This window comes from Aotus nancymaae, unplaced genomic scaffold, assembly GCF_030222135.1.
Source record: "Aotus nancymaae isolate 86718 unplaced genomic scaffold, 86718_ANA_hifiasm-v0.15.2.pri h1tg000020l, whole genome shotgun sequence".
In the NCBI taxonomy this organism is placed as follows: Eukaryota; Metazoa; Chordata; class Mammalia; order Primates; family Aotidae; genus Aotus; species Aotus nancymaae.
Window position 1 is genome coordinate 55,273,886 of NW_026988432.1, and position 17,146 is coordinate 55,291,031.

The window sequence follows — 17,146 nt, forward strand, 5'->3', positions numbered from 1 at the left end:
ACCCTGTCTTTACTAAAAATAGAAGAAAATTAGCTGAGGGTGGTGGTGGGCACCTGTAATCCCAGCTACTTGGGAGGCTGAAGCAGGAGAATTGCTTGAACCCAGGAGGTGGAGGGTACAGTGAGCTGAGATTGCACCATTGCACTCCAGCCTGGGTGACAGAGCAAGACTCTGCCTCAAAAAAAAAAAAAAAAAACATATATATATATATATATATATGTATATATAAATTTCAGGCATTAATCACACATCAAATTAGTTATGTACCAAAAATAAATACATATGATTTCTTTCTTTTCCTATTTTTTAAGGCCACCAGCTGGGATCAGACACCAGGGTCAGAAGAGCTTGAAGCTGCCACAGCCTAGGCCCCTGGCCAGTGGGCTATGATTTCATATGGACTGATATTTGCACAAATTCCTATGTTCCTGATTGAGGCCAATATAACACATAGAGTGGAACAGACTACTCAGAGGCAGAGGCCTATTTTGTGAGAATTAAGCTCATAAATATGGTTTCTTTGTATGCCAGAATTTGAATTTTAAAGACAAAGTAGTTTATCCAACTAAAAGAAGTCCTACCACTTGTCTGCCAATCAGAAGATGAAGGGAAACATAGGTCAGATCTACTGATAGATAACTAGCTTTTTTTTTTTTTTCCCCAGAGATGAGTCTCACTCTGTCACCCAGGTTGGAGTGCAGTGATCTTGGCTCACTGCAACCTCCACCTCCTGGGTTCAAGCAATTCTCCTGCCTTAGCCTCCCCAGTAGCTCGGATTACCGGCGCCTGCCACCATGCCCAGATAATTTTTATGTTTTTAGTAAAGATGGGGTTTCATCACGTTAGCCATGCTGGTTTTGAACTCCTAACCTTAAGTGATCTGCCCACCTCAGCCTCCCAAAGTGCTGAGATTACAGGTGTGAGCCACCATACCTGGCCTCATTTAAGTCATAAAATCCCCTTGAGCGAACTGACAGGCAGTTCGCTAAAATTTCGTAGAAGATGAACTGTCAGAAAAACCTCAGGTTTGACAAACAGAGCATATTTTGGTTGTACTTGGCTTCAAAGGAGGGCAGGAAGGGGAAAACTCACTTATGATCACCTCTTCCCATTCTGAAAGGCACAAGTACCCATCTAACCTCATAGTTCCGCAAATAAGAGCTACACATAACATATGCTCAAAAGCAGTGTGGTAGCAGCTGCAGTGGCTTAGGCCTGTAGTCCCAGCGCTTTGGGAAGCCAAGCAAAGGAGAGAGGATCGCTTGAGGCCAGGAGTTCGAGACCAGCCTGGGCAACACAGTGAGACCTTATCACAACAAAAAATAAAAAAATTAGCCTGGCATGGGTGGTGTCGTGTGCTTTTGGTTGCAGCTACTCATCAGGCTGAGGCAGGAGGGATCGCTTGAGCCCAGGTCGAGGCTACAGTGAGCTGTGATTGTGCCATTGCACACCAGCCAGGGCTACACAGCAAGATCCTTCCTGTTTCAAAAAAAAAAAAGTGTGGGAACCAGGAATCATAGTATAGTGATAGAACCCTGGATTCATCTCTTCTATCTCTAGAGGCCTCCAAGATCGAGCCAAAGCTTTGTCTGAACACTCAGTCTGACTAAAAATGTAGTGGAATATTCTACAATTTCTGATGGCCCTTGCGCTCTGGTACACAGGAGGAAAGTGTACAAGGAGAGGGTGAATCCCTGCCTTTTTTGGAGGCACTGGAGTGCAGTGCAGGGAAGGAGAAAAGGATCCCACCCTTCTTTTTTTTTCTTTTTTGGACAGGGTCTTACTCTCTTGGTCAGCGATCTCAGCTCACCGCAACCTCCGCCTCCCAGGTTCAAGGGATTCTCCCACCTCAGCCTCCCAAGTAGCTGGCATTACAAGAGCACGTCACTACTGCCCGGCTAATTTTTGTATTTTTAGTAGAGATGGGGTTTCACCATGTTGGCCAGGTTGGTCTTGAACTCCTGATCTCGAATGATCCACCTGCCTCGGCCTCCCAAAGTGCTGGGATTAAAAGCGAGAGCCACTGCGCCCGGCCCCCCGCCTCCTTCTTTACATTGGCTCGTATGGAAGACCAAAGGCACTTGGATTAGACATCGCAGATAGAAACAGCCGAAATCTACACGGCAACCAGTTGTGACAAATTTCCCAGGTAAACCACTACCGCCGGGGGCCTGGGTGGTTTTTAGCTCAAAGCGATGACCCCAAGAAGGACAAGCGGCCGCCGCTAGGAGGCGCCGCCACCTCCCCGCCGGGCGCCCACCCGCGGAGGCGCGCGCGCGCGCGAGACCTCCCACCGCGCCTGCGCTGAGGATGGACGCTGGCTCTCCTTTCCCCGACGCCCAGCCGTCCGGGCCAGGGTGAAAAACTGCGTGACACGCAGTGAGCGTAGCGGCCATCTTCGTCTTCTGTGCACGTCAGCTGAGCCGGTTAGGGCTGAAGAGAAGCGTTGCGCAAGCGCACCCAAGACGGTCACAGGTAACTCCCATCTGACGAGCGAGGCGTCGCAGTCGTCGCCGGAAGTTTGGTGTTTGCGCTGCGGGGGAGGCGGCGGCCGCAGCAAAAGCAGCTGAGTGTCTCCAGATACCCGGATGTGAGGGGATCCGCTGGCTCTAGTCGGACCCTCTGCCAGGCAAAAGGAAGGTACGCGAGCGTCCCTGACTGTCCCCGCCGCCTGCGTCCTCACCTCCCTTTTACCAGCCCCTCCAGGGAGCGGACGGTTCTCCGTCTTCCTGTTCCACCCTCCGTGGCGTGTTGCCTCGCACGCCTCTTCCTACTCCTTCGGTCCCGGCTCTTCGCGCCTCTAGGAAGGAGGCGGGAGGTTCCAGGCTCCGAGACGCCGTCGCCTAAGGTAGGCAGTAAACCTGCTCTCGCGGCCGCGCACCACCTGCCGCTGCTTGCTGGGCGGTCGGAGTTCATAAGGGGCCGTGGATAGGGCAGGGCCGGGCCGGAGTTCCCAGCACGGAAGCGAGGGCTCCAGGAGCCCCGAGGTGGCGTGCAGCCATTGCGATCACCAGGACTTCGCCGGCGCTGGCCTGGCAGGTAGCCTCGGGCCCGGTCTCCGCCCCTGGCGTTTTTTCTTCCCAGCGCTTACCCACAGCCAGCCTCTCCAGCCGTCGCTCGCCGCCCTTCGCCGCAACCCGCTGACCTGGCCTGAGCCTGGAGGCCTCGGCAGTCTGCGGGGCGCATTGTGGGGTCCTAGTTTTACAGCCTTGAGCTTGGGAGGGGAGCGGGGCCAAGGTCATGGAGTAACTCGGGCTGGAGATGGGGATCTCGGCACAGGTAGGGCGGCCCTGGAATAGAAATGAGTGCATTGAGGGCCGCAGTGAAGTTTATAGCGGTGGAGAGAGGCGAGCCAAAGGGAATTGGGTCCTGGATTTTTATCACGGTTCAAGATTATTTTACTATGGGGGTTTTTTTTGCATAGGCAGAATGGGAAAGCAAGTCCATCAATTAGAAGACTGCCTTCTCCCTCCGCCTCTCAGTGATGCCGAAAACCCGGCGTGTACTTTATTTTCTGGGGGGATGGGGACGCAACGTGTACCCGGGGAGGGAGGAAGAGGAGGAGGAAGGAGCTCAAGCTTTGCGATTTAAGAAGTACTATGAGCCTTGTTTTCTGTCGTCTTAGCTGCAATGAGATCTCTTTAACCAGGAATCGTGGCACATGGTATCTAAATAGTATTACCAAATGATATCTCAATAAATAAGCTTTGCAGGAAACAAAAGCTCTACTTAGTGGAATAAGGTGTTGGGTGGACACCCCACCAACACTGATTTTTTAAAAGACTGTATAAGACATGGATTTCAGTTGAAAACATCCAGGTTGTGGTGAACTATGCCGTATTCACTTTGTCTCCTGATGAAGTCTTTAGTTTCTGTTTTATACAGGACACCAACACTGATGGAGTTTTAAATTATTATTTTATTTTGAGGCAGGGGTCTCGCCCCGTTGCCCAGGCTGGATTGCGGTGGTGTAATCACAGCTCACTGCAGCCTCGACCTCCCTGGGCTCAAACAATCCTCCCACCTCCACCTCCCCAAGTGACTGGGACTACAGGGATCTGCCACCATGTTAGGCTAAATTTTGTATTTTTTGTAGAAACGGAGTTTCGCCATGTTTCCTAGGCTGGTCTAGAACTCCTGGGTTCAGGTGATCACCTGGGCCTCCAGAAGTGCTGGGATTACAGGCCTCAGCCATTGTGCCTGGTAAATTTGTTTTATTTTTTTAAATTTGAAATACAAAAAAAAACCTCAACATCAATGGAATTAGACGTGGGAGTAGCATGAGAATTTTTTTTAAAAAGTGCTTAATTTGGGCCGGGTGCAGTGGCTCACTCCAGTAATACCAGCACTTTGGGAGGTCGAGACAAGGGGTTTGAGACCAGCCTGACCAACACGGTACAACTCTGTCTCTACTAAAAATACAAAAATTAGCCAGGTATGGTGGCACGCGTCTGTAATCCAAGCTATTCAGGAGGGTGAGGCAGGAGAATCGCTTGAACCGGGGAGGCGGAAGTTGCGATGAGCCGAGATCAGGCCACTGCACTCCAGCCTGGGAGACTGAGCGAGACTCCTTCTCAAAAAAAGAGAAAAAAAAGTGCTTAACTTGGAAGCCACAAATTCAAGCCTAGGGCATGTAAGAAAATGAGGAAACTAGGACTGTATTAGAGCAACTTTTTCCGTAAAGGCAGAATGCAGAATACGGGTGTTGGGTCAGATGTGTGACTTTGGAAGCACATTTCCAAAATTTGTCCTGACTTATGAGCTAGAACTCCTTTATCATTGCTGACTGAGGAAAATATGTTACTGTTTTACCTTTCTCAATATTATGATTCTGTAGTGAACAAATAATAATTTTCTTTTTTTTGAGATGGTGTCTCTGTTGCTCAGGCTGGAGTGCAGTGGCATGATCTCAGTTCACTGCAACTTCCACCTCCTAGGTTCAAGTGATTCTCCCACCTCAGCCTCCCAAGTAACTGGGATTACAGGTGCTCACCACCACACCCAACTAATTTTTTGTATTTTTAGTAGGGTGTTGGCCAGGCAGGTCTTGAACTCCTGACCTCAGGTGATCCACCTGCCTCAGCCTCCCAAAGTGCCAGGATTACAGATGTGAGCCACCATGCCTGGCCAAGTAATTTTTTTTAATGTCCATCCCATACAAGGTGCTGGCATTTAAATTGATAAATTAGGCTTCACAGAATAACCAAAAAAGTACCCTAATTAATGAATACCATTAACTTCTTTTGCCAGTTAGTCCTTTTTAGCTTGGTAATTCATTATGATGCAGAGCTGATTGTATTTATTCTATTAACGAAGGCGACCAGCACTGCACAGTTCAGATTTTTTTGTAATAGTTTATTTTTTCATGACTTTTATTGGCAGATTTTTGTTCCACATAGAGTTCTTGGAATACTCTATTGAAGGTGGTTAAAATTTAGGTAATAGAAACCGACTCTAGTAAAATTGTTACTTTAGATAATTAACTTACAGAGTAGCTTAACCCTTTTGTAACCCTGACACTCGTATTTTTCTGTGCATCATTCAATGAAAATCCTTTGGTTCCGTTTTTTCTGTATAAGTTTGGTATTATAATACTGTAATTACTTTTGGCAAATAGAGCATTCTCTTAACTCAGTCATTATGTCTTATCTTTTTCTGAGGGGAAGGGGAATATACATCTTATGCTTGAATGCATTACAATGCATTTGAAGAAAGGAAGATTTATATCCTCGGCTCTCTTCACCTTCCTTTAAGCATTTATGGCAGCATATGTAAGATTCATGCAAAAACTCAGAGGGTAAATTAAAAGGAGCTATTAAGTATGACTTTAATGTAGTGGTTCTCAAACTTTTTGGTCTTAGGATCCCCTTACACTCTTAAAAATTATGTGAGACTCTGGGCCAGGCACGGTGGCTCATGCTTGTAATCCCAGCACTTTCTTTGGGAGGCTGAGGCGGGTGAACCACGAGGTCAGGAAATTGAGACCATCCTGGCTAACATGGTGAAACCCTGTATCTACTAAAAGTACAAAAAATTAGCTGGGCCTGGTGGCACACCCATATGGTCCCAGCAACTTGGGAGGCTGAGGCAGGAGAATCACTTGAACCCAGGAGGCAGAGGTTGCGGTGAGTCGAGATTGCATCACTGCTCTCCAGCCTGGGCAACAGAGCAAGTCTCCGCCTCCAAAAAAAAAAAAAAATTATGTAGGACTCCAGTAGCTTTTGTTTATATGGATTTATATCTATTGCTAGTTACTATATTAGAAATTAATTTCATATATATAAATTTATATGAATATAATTAAACTTCAGCTTAATGTAAGTAACATTTTAATTTTAATTAAAATTCTTTTTTCAGTAACATGCTCACTGTGTTGCCCAGGCTGGCCTTGAACTCTTGGGGTGAAGTAATCCTCTTGCTTTAGCCTCCCATATAGCTGGGACTACAGGTGTGCACACTCAGCTTAATATATTTAATAAGTAACATTTTAATGAAAAACTATTCCAAAATAAAAAATTTAGTGTAAGAATGGTGATAGTACTACATCTTTGTAAATCTTAATGTTTGACCTGATACAAGACAGCTGGATTCTCCTATCAATCTGGTTGAAGTTTATGATGAGTATGTTGAGCGGGGTATCTTAACTTTTTTACATAGTTGTGATACTCTTTGATTCTGCAACAAAACTGAACAAGTAGTAATTTCTTAAAGGCTAGTGCAATGTGGAATCTGAAACCATGTCTACATATGTTTTATATTCTGTTGCATTAGAATTCATTGGTTTGTTTTGTACTTTTAATCTTTTACTCTCACGTGATTTTGATCTCAGTAATCCCTTGAAAGGGTCTTTGGGATCCTGAGAGTCCCCATACTACACTTTGAGCACTGCTGCTTTAAGGTAAATAATTGAATGTTTAGAATTAATGTAGTTATTGAAACTGAAGGGATTAATGTATGGAAATTGAATTGGCAAGTAGTTAAGTGAAACCAGAAGTAACTGAGTAAATATTTTATTTATCTGTTTTTGAGATGGAGTCTCACTCTCTTGCCCAGGATTTGCTATCTTGGCTCACTGCAGTCTCTGCCTCCAAGGTTCAAGTGATTCTCCTACCTCAGTCGCCTGAGTAGCTGGGATTACAGGCACCCAACATCATGCCTGGCTAATTTTTTTTATTTTTGTAGAGATGGGGTTTTACCATGTTGGGCAGGCTGGTCTTGAACTCCTGACCTCAGATGATCCACCTGCCTCAGCCTCACAAAGTGCTGGGATTACAGGCGTGAGCCGCCGTGCCCGGCCTTATTTTTCAGCTTAAGCTGCCAGCCCTCATATCTCAACTGACCAATATTTTGTTTTTTATCTTTTTTCATAAAAACATTACGTCAGCTAGGCAGGGGAATCGCTTGAACCTGGGAGGCAGAGGTTACAGTGAGCCGAGGTCATGCTACTGTACTCCAGCCTGGCAACAGAACAAGACTCCATCTCAAAAAAAAAACCAAAAAACCCAATTATCTCTGTAATATTATTATAGCTGATTATTAATATTATTATAGCTGGCCCAGCATGGTGACTCATGCCTATAATCCCAGCACTTTGGAAGGCCAAGGCAGGTGGATCACCTGAGGTCAGGAGTTCAAGACCAGCCTGGCTAACATGGTGAAACCCTGTTTTCACTAAAAACCCCGTTTCTACAAAAAATTAGCCAGGTGTAGTGGCACGTACTTGTAATCCCAGCTACTTGGGAGGCTGAGGCAGGAGAATCTCTTGAACCTGGAAGGCAGAGGTTGCGGAGAGCTGAGATCGCACCATTGGAGCAAAACTCTGTCTCAAAAAAAAAAGATTTATAATCTCTGAGTATTTATTACACATTTTATTTATTTATGTATTTGAGATGGAGTCTTGCTCTGTCACCCTGTCTGGAGTGCAGTGGTGCCATCTTGGCTCACTGCAACCTCCACCTCCTGGGTTCAAGCAGTTCTCCTGCCTCAGCCTCCCGAAGAGCTGGGATTACAGACGTGCACCACCACATCTGGCTAATTTTTTTATTTTTAGTAGCAATGGGTTTCACCATATTGGCCAAGCTGGTGTCTAACTCCTGACCTCAAGTGATCTATTATGCATTTTAGAATGTGAGAAATACTTGGGTTACCTTAAATAATGTAGTTCATTGGGAGGATATGTAGAAATAAAAGACTATTTACAGAGCTAGATCTTGTGGAAGAAAAGGACTTTGCTGAAGAACAATTCACTAGGTCTTAAAGAAACCTGAATATATTTCAGGACTCAGAAGGTGGCTGAGAATAGTAAAGCTCTAGCAGTTGGTTTGCCTTGTTTTAATTCCTCAAGCAGCAGGTATCTATAATTCTTAATTTTGTTCTTTGCTATTATAGTAGTAGATCTTAACCCAGGGTGATTCTGCCTCTGGGGAAACATTTGCAGTATCTAGAGATAACTTTGATTGTGAGGACCAGGGGAAGGGTTGCTGCTGCTGCTGCTGTTGCTGAACAGGCTGCTGCTCCTCCATGCACAGGACAGCTCCCCACAACGAAGACTGTATGTCTGAGTATTTACTCAGAATGTTCAAAAGGTTCAAAATGTTTATAGTGGTGAGGTTGGAAAACCCTGCATTATAGTAACTAGATGTTGGCACCTCTTGGGTCACAAACCCACCCTTGATCTAGTTAGCTATGGGAAGCATAGCAGGGTCAGGACTTTCAGAATGCAACTGTGAATTGTCTAAGGTTTTTGTTTTTTGTTTTTTGAGACAGAGTCTCATTCTGTCGCTCTCTCGCCCAGGCTGGGGTGCAGTGGTGCAATCTTGGCTCACTGCAACCTCTACCTCCTAGGTTCAAGTGTTTCTCCTGCCTCAGCCTCCTGAGTAGCTGGAACTACAGGCATGCACCACCATGCCCGGCTCATTTTTGTGTTTTTTTTTTTTAGTAGAGACGGGGTTTCACCATGTTGGCCAGGCTGGTCCTGAACCCCTGACCTCAGGTAATCTGCCTGCCTTGGCCTCCCAAAGACCTGGAATTATAGGGGTGAGCCACCATTCCCAGCCCTTTTTTTTTTTTCAAAGGAGGTGCCTGTGGCCATGGCAAGTTTCTCAGAAAGAGTTATGAATTTGACAAGCCACTAAACCTAGATTTGCAGTCAATACTTCTCTCTTTTCTTTGATGTGGTTAAAACGTTGTATAGTTGAAATGGATTAAGAACTAGTAAATTAGGCTGGGCATGGTGGCTCACGCCTGTAATCCAGTACTTTGGGAGGCTGAGGCAGGTGGATTACGAGGTCAGGAGTTCAAGAACAGCCTGGCCAAGATGGTGAAACCCCATCTCTACCAAAAATGCAAAAATTAGCTGGGCATGGTGTCGCACGCCTGTAATCTCAGCTACTCAGGAGGCTGAGGCAGGGAATTGCTTAAACCGGGAGGTGGAGGTTGCAGTGAGCCAAGATCATGCTGCTGCACTCCAGTATGGGCAACAGAGCGAGAATCTGTCTTAAAAAAAAAAAAAAAGAATTGGTAAATTATTGTTGTTAAGGAGATTAAGGATCTGTAGTGATCCATGTGAAGTTTGTAGTTGATGATGGTTGTAACAGCTTGATTGGAGTAGAAAACAATGATTAAAGAGTTTCTGGTGGTCAGTAGGAATACAACAATGAAGAAAGTAAGTTTGATAGCAGAATGGCATAAACCTTAAAAGAGACATGTAAAGAATTTTGCATAAGATGAACAATGATTGTACTGGGAAAACTGTAGGCCCCTTAATGTGATAGTCAGCTTAGGAGAGATACTAGTTTCCTATGTCTGCTCTAACAAATTATCAGAAACTTGATGGCTTAAAAACAATAGAAATTTGGCCGAGCGTGGTGGCTCACGCCTGTAATTTCAGCACTTTGGGAGGCCGAGGCACGTGGATCACGAGGTCAAGAGATCAAGACCATCCTGGCCAACATGGTGAAACCCCATCTCTACTAAAAATACAAAAAATTAACCGGGCATGGTGGTGCATGCCTGAGATCCCAGCTACTTGGGAGGCTGAGGCAGGAGAATTGCTTGAAACCGGAAAACGGAAGTTGCAGTGAGCTGGGGTCATGCCACTGCACTCCAGCGTGGCAATAGAGTGAGACTCTGTCTCAAAAAAAAGAATTTATTCTCTTAAATTTGTTCCTTGCCTCATCTACCTTCTGGTGGTTTCTCTGGCATTCCTGGGCCTATGACCATATTACTCCAATCTCTGCCTCCATTTTCACATTATTTTCTCTTGCCTGTTTCTGTCTCCTTCTCTTACAAGCATATCTGTGCCACTCTCTTACAAGGACATTTGTTATTGGATTTAGGGCCTACCTGGATAATCCAGGATGATCACATCTCAAGATCCTTAATTTAGTTATGTCTGCAGAGACTTTTTTTTCCCAAATAAGATCACAACCACAGGTTTATGGGATTTTTTTTTGAGAGGTATATGGAGCTTGATTCTGCAGTAAATCTAATGGAATTACTGCACCTTGAGATGGCTAGAAGTTTCCAGTGGTGTGTTGAAATACAAGACGATTGGAAAGGAGACTATTTAAGGGCAATAAATAAATAAATAACAAAATAAAGAAAAAAGTAAATTAAAAAAAAAATCAAGATGAGGTTGGGCAAAACAGTCCCAGGGTTGTATAGGAAAAAGACTGATTAATTTTAAGAAGTTACTTGGAGAAAAGTGGCTACATTGAAGTGATAGGGTAATTGTTTTTATTTCACTTGATGTTATCTATTTTTTTTTTTTTTTTGAGATGGAGTCTCACTCTGCTGCCCAGGCTGGAGTGCAGTGGCGCAATCTAGGCTCATTGTAGCCTCGGCCTCCAGGTTCAAAGAGTTCTCATGCCTTAGCCTCCCGAGTAGCTGGGATTATAGGTATGCACCACCATGCCCGGCTAATTTTTGTATTTTTAGTAGAGATGGGGTTTTACCATGTTGGCCAGGTTGGTCTCACCTGACCTCAGGTGACCTGCCCACCTTGGTCTCCCAGAGTGCTAGGATTACAGACTTGATTACACCACACCCAGCTGATGTTATCTATTAATAACATTTCTAAAATTAAATCATCTCTGAATCTTCTTTTTATTTTTATTTATTTAATTTAATTAATTTATTTTTTGAGACAGAGTCTCACTCTGTTGCCCAGGCTGGAGTGCAGTGGTGCAATCAAGGCTCACTGCAGCCTCCCACCTCAGCCTCCCAAATAGATGGGATTATAGGTGAACACCACCATGCCTGGCTAATTTTTGTATTTTTTGTTGAGATGGGGTTTTGCCGTGTTGTCCAGGCTGGTCTTAAACTCCTGTGCTCGAGAGATTCTCACACCTCAGCTTCGCAAAGTGTTAGGATTACAGGTGTGAGGCACCATACCTGGCCAGTTTTTCTCTTTGGTTGGCTGTTCTATTAATTTGTAGGATGTCTTATACATACTGTATAATCTGTGGATACTATAAGTTAATATTTTCACCTTTCTTCACATTTTATGTCTGTAATCAATCCATTTGCCATTGTATGATGTATGGATCCAATTTCTTTTTCTTTCTTTCTTTTTTCTTTTAAGAGTAAAGTGAAAATAAGTTTATTAACAAAGTAAAAGAATAAAGAATGGCTACTCCCTAGGCAGAGCAGCCTAGGGATCTAATTTCATTCCCCCCCCATGTGATACCTTGTTATCCCAGTACTATTTCTTTCTTTTTTTTTTTCTTCTGTTTTTGCTTCATCAAAAAAAATCAGTACTATTTCTTTAAGGCTACAGTGCTGTCTATCATAAACCAAATAATCATATATATTAAATACTTGGTTTGATTCTATTTCATGTCATTGGTTTGTTCCATTGGTCTATTTGTCTATCCTGGAAATGATATCACATATTAATGTGGTTTTATAGTAAGTCTTGATATCTGTTAGGACAAATCCAACCACCTTGTGGGTTTTGCTTTTTTTTTTTTCTTTTTTTTCGTGGATCCTTACTGGTTTGCCTGGGCTGGAGTACAGTGGCTGTTCTGCAGGCAGGATCATGGCACAGTATAGCCTCAAATTTCTGGGCTTAAGTGATCCTCTCACATGAGGCTCCTGAGTAGCTAGGCCTATAGGCATGTGTTACCAGACCCAGGGGCACCTTATGTTTTATTGTTGTTGTTGTTGTTTGTTTTTTGTTTTGAAGTTTCGCTGTGTTGTCTAGGCTAGAGTGGAACTCCTGGCCTCAAGTGATTCTCACGCTTAATCCTCCCAAGTAGCTGAGATCATAGGTGTGTGCCACCACACCTGGCTAATTTATTTTTTGTAGAGATAGGGTCTTCCCGTGTTGTCCCAGCTGCTCTTGAATGCCTGGGCTCAGGCAGTTTTCCCACCTTGGCCTCCTAAACTGCTGGGATAATAGGCCTGAGACTACTTTTATCTGCACCTGGCTACTTTTATCTTTATAAAAAAAGTTTTAATGAGACAGGACCCAAATTACTAAAATAAGGAATGAGAGATATTACCAAAATAAAAACGATTATAGGGGAATATGAACAGTGATATCCTAACAATTTCAATAACCTAGATAAAATAGACAAGTTTCTAGAAACTGACTCGAGAAGAAATGGAAAATCTGAATAGATCTGTAACAAAGAGATTGAATAAAAATACCTCCAAAAATGAAAAGCACAGGCTCAGAGGCTTCACTGATACAGTCTACCAAACGTTTAAAGAAGAATTAACACCAATCATTATCATACACTTTTCAAAAAACAGAAAAGGAGGGAATCTCTCTTAGCTCATTTTATGAGGGCAGTATTTTCTTAGTACTAAAACTAGGCAAATAAATCACAAGAAAACTACAGATTAGTGCTTGCTTCGGTAGTACATATACTAAAATTGGAACGATACAGAGAAGATTAGCATGCCCCCTGGGCAAGGATGACATGAAAATTCGTGAAGCGTTCCATATTTTTTTAAATAAAAAAAAACCTACAGATTAATAATTTTTATGAATATACCCACACAAATCCTCAACTAAATATTTGCAGACTGAATCCCGCAACCTATAAAAATAATAATACACAATGACCAAGTTGCATTTATCCCTGCAGTATACAGTTGGTTTAGCATATGAAAATTAATCAGTATGGCACACCATGTTGGTATAGTAAAGGAAAGAAACGGACATGATTACCTCAATAGATGCAGAAAAAAATACTTGACAGAATCCAATATCTAACATCATACTTAATGGTGAAAGACTGAAAGCTTTCTCCCTAATGTTAGGAATAAGATGAAAATATCTGCTCTTGCCACTTCTTTCAACAGTGAAAAGCAGGTTTCCAGTGGAGGTTCTAGCCAAGGTAGTTCGGCAAAAGGAAAAGAAAAGGCATCCGGGTTGGAAAGGAAGAAGTAAAATTCTCTGTCTTTGCAGATGAGATGATCTTACATGTACAAAATCCTAAGCAATTCACACAAAAAACCTATTAGATGTAATTAAATTTAACAACATTACAGGACACAAGATTGGTATACAAAAATTAGTTTTGTGTATACTGTGATGAACCATCCAAAAAGATAATTAAGAAAATAATTATTGCCAGGTACAGTGGCTCATACCTGTAATCCCACCACTTAGGAGGCCAAGGTGGGCGGATCACAGGGTCAGGAGTTTGAGACCAGTCTGACCAACATGGTGAAACCCCATCCCTACTAAAAATAGAAAAATCAGCCAATTGTGGTGGCAGGTACCTTTAATCCCAGCTACTCAGGAGGCTGAGGCAGGAGAATCGCATGAACCCAGGAGGTGGAGGTTGCAGTGAGCCGAAATCACGCCTTTGCACTCCAGCTTGGGTGACAGAGTGAGACTCTGTCTCTCAAAAAATATATATAATAATAATAATAATAATAATATATTTTTTTGAGAGACAGGGTTTCTTCATGTTGGTCAGGCTGGTCTTGAACTCTTGACCTCAGGTGATCTGCCTACCTTGGCCTCCCAAAGTGGTGGGATTACAGGTGTGAGCCACCATGCCCAGCCTGAAAATAATTACTTTAATAAATCAGTATATGAAAGAGATACCTGCATGTTTATTGTGGCACTAATCACAATAGGCGGGACGTGGAATCAACCTAAGTAAGTGTCCATCAGCAGATGAATGGATAAAGAAAATGTGGTATGGAATGAAATATTATTCAGCCATAAAAATATGAAATCTCGTTTATCTGCAGCAACATGGATAAAACTGGAAGACAGTATGTTAAGTGAAATAACCAGGCATGGAAAGACATAATGCATATTCTTGTTCATATGTGGGAGCCACAGAAAAAGTTGATCCCATGGAGGTAGAGAGTAGCATAGTGGTTACCAGAGGCTAAGAACAGTGGAGGGAGGAGAGGATGGAGAGAAGTTGGTTAATGGTTACAAAAATACAGTTCGAAGGAATAAGTTTGGGTGTTTGGTAGCTTAGTAGGGTGACTGTAGTTAATAATTTATTGCATATTTCAAAATGACTAGGAGAAGATTTGGAATGTTCCTAATACAAATAAATAATAAATGTTTGAGGTGATGAATATTCCATTTACTGTTACTTGATTATTACATGGTTGTATTTCCATTTACTGTTACTTGATTATTACATGGTTGTATGTCTGTATCAAAATGTCACATAATACCCCAGAAATATGTGCAATCGTTATGTACCAATAAAAAATTTATTTTAGGCTGGGCTCATGCACCTGTAATCCTAGGACTTTGGGAGGCTGAAGTGGGAGAATGGTTTGAGGCCAGGTGTTTGAGACCAGCTTGGCAACATAGGGAGACCGCATCTCTCCAAAAACTAAAAAATTAGCCAGTTAAGGTGGGATGTGCCTGTGTTCACAGCTACTCAGGGGCCTAAGATGGGATGATCACTTGAGGCCAGGAGTTTGAGACTTGCTTAGGCATCATAGTGAGACATAGTCTCTAAAAAAAGAAAAAGAATAGCAAAGTTTGGGACTCACACTTCATCTTTTAAAAATTTACTAGAAAGCTACAGTAATCAAGATTGTGTGGTCCTGGCATCAGATCATAAAGACCAATGGAATAGAATTGAGAGTACAGAAACAAACCCAAACATTTATGGGCAGTTGATCTTTAACAAAGGTGCCAGGACAATTCAATGGGTAAAGAATACTGTTTTTTAACAAAGGATACTGGTACAACTTGATAACTGGCATCTGGCTGGCCCAGAGTAAGTCAGGTGGCCAAGACGATCAGGTCAGGGAAGTATAGATAGATACTCTGTCCCCACTGAGGCCAAAGTACGGCATGTGGCCAAGCCTCGCATCTTTTCAGAAGGAAAGTGTAATTCTTCCATGGAAGTGGGGTTTGGGATAAGTAGTGATTATTTTTGAAGAAAAACTGAATCTATCATACGGTATAAGATTGAGATGGTGACCAAGCAGTTGTGTAGTGTTTTGCATATAATAGTGAAAAATCATCACAGGCTTTTTCTTTTTCTTTTTTTTTTTTTTTGAGATGGGGGGAGGTTTCACTGTGTCACCCAGGCTGGAGTGCAGTGGTGTGATCACAACTCACTGCCAGCCTCTACCTCCTTGGGCTCAGGTGATACTCCCACCTCAGCCTCTGAAGTAGCTGGGACTACAGACATGTGCCATCACACCTAGCTAATTTTTGTAGTTTTTGAAGAGGCAGGGTTTCATCATGTTGCCCAGGCTTGTCTCAAACTCCTGGGCTCAAGCGATCCTTCCGCCTCCACCTCCCAAAGTGCTACAGTTACAGGTGTGAGCCACTGCACCTGACTGGGCCATTTTTTAGTCTAGCTTTGTCTAAGTTGTTTTAATGTATCAGTTAATAGTGATATTTTTGTATTCTTATTTTTTTTTAACAGATTATCCTACTTTGGCTAAAGAGTTTTTTTTTTTTAAGATTAATTACTAAACATACATGAAGTGATAAGGAGTATCATTCATTAGAAGTATCATCAATCAACTTGAAGAAAAAAGTTAATATATTTTTTCTTTAAGGTAAGTGACTTATAGTTTTACAATTTAGTATCTTCCAAGATGATTAATCTGTGTGCCAAATATACTTTATATTTTCATGGAATTTTAACTTAGTTTTATTTTTCAACAAGGTTATAGGTCTACATAATAAAACATTTCAGTGGGTATATAGTGAAAAGTAAGCTTTTCTCATACTCCTGGAACTTGGTCCAGTAGTTCTTTTGTTTAGAAATCATCACTATTGGCCAGGCGACGTGGCTCACACCTGTAATCCCAGCACTTTGGGAGGCTGAGGCGGGCAGATCACCTGAGGTCAGGAGTTGGAGATCAGCCTGACTAACATGGAGAAACGCCATCTCTACTAAAAATATAAAATTAGCTAGACGTGGTGGTGCATACCTGTAATCCCAGCTACTTGGGGGGCTAAGGCAGGAGAATTGATGGAACCCGGGAGGTGGAGGTTGTGGTGAGCCAAGATCGCGCCATTGCACTCCAGCCTGGGCAACAAGAGTGAAACTGTCTCAAAAAAAAAGAAATTAGTTGACCATACACGTGTGGTCTGTTTCTGGGTTCTCCTTTCTATTTTATTGTCCTCTGTATCTTTTGTCATTGCTATACTGTCTTGATTTTTTTTTTTTTTTTTTTTTTTTTAATGTAGTCTTGCTGTGTCGCCCAGGCTGGAGTGCAGTGGCACGATCTTTGCTCACCACAATCTCTGCCTCCTGGGTTCAAACGATTCTCCTGCCTCAGCCTCCTGAGTAACTGGGATTATAGGCTCACGCCACCACACCCAGCTAATTTTTGTATTTTTAGTAGAGATGGAGTTTCACCATGTTGGTTAGGTTGGTCTTGAACTCCTGACCTCGTGATCCACCTGCCTGTGCCTCCCAAAGTGCTGGGATTACAGGCATGAGCCACAACACTTGGCCTACTGTCTTGATTTTTGTAGCTGTATAGTAAGTCCTGAAATGGATAGTGTTAGTATTTCAATTCTGCTCTTTTTAAAAAATGTTTTGGCTGTGGTATATAGTTTGCATTTCCATATACATTTTAAAACCAGGCTGTTAATTTCTGTATAAAAAGCCTGTGGGAGCCAAGTATAGTGGTGCATGCCTCAAGAAGGATCACTTGAGCCCAGAAGTTTGAGGCTGCA

General features: G+C 42.9%; 1 protein-coding gene and 1 non-coding gene across 5 annotated transcripts in view; both read left to right on the top strand.

Moving 5' to 3' along the window:
- Positions 1-2,410: 2,410 nt before the first annotated feature.
- Positions 2,411-17,146, top strand: part of ESCO1 (establishment of sister chromatid cohesion N-acetyltransferase 1) — a 77,213-nt gene continuing 62,477 nt past the window's right edge. For 2 of the 4 annotated variants that reach the window (XR_010343641.1, XM_012445042.2), the window contains exons 1-2: positions 2,411-2,848; positions 15,879-16,014. The gene's annotated coding sequence lies outside the window, so the exon portion shown is untranslated. The remainder of the gene's footprint in view (positions 2,849-15,878; positions 16,015-17,146) is intronic. The other 2 variants (XM_012445043.2, XM_012445044.2) reach the window with 2 other exon arrangements.
- On the top strand, positions 12,853-12,959 carry LOC135276093 (U6 spliceosomal RNA). Its single transcript, XR_010343663.1, has one exon. It is a non-coding gene; the product is annotated as a U6 spliceosomal RNA (small nuclear RNA).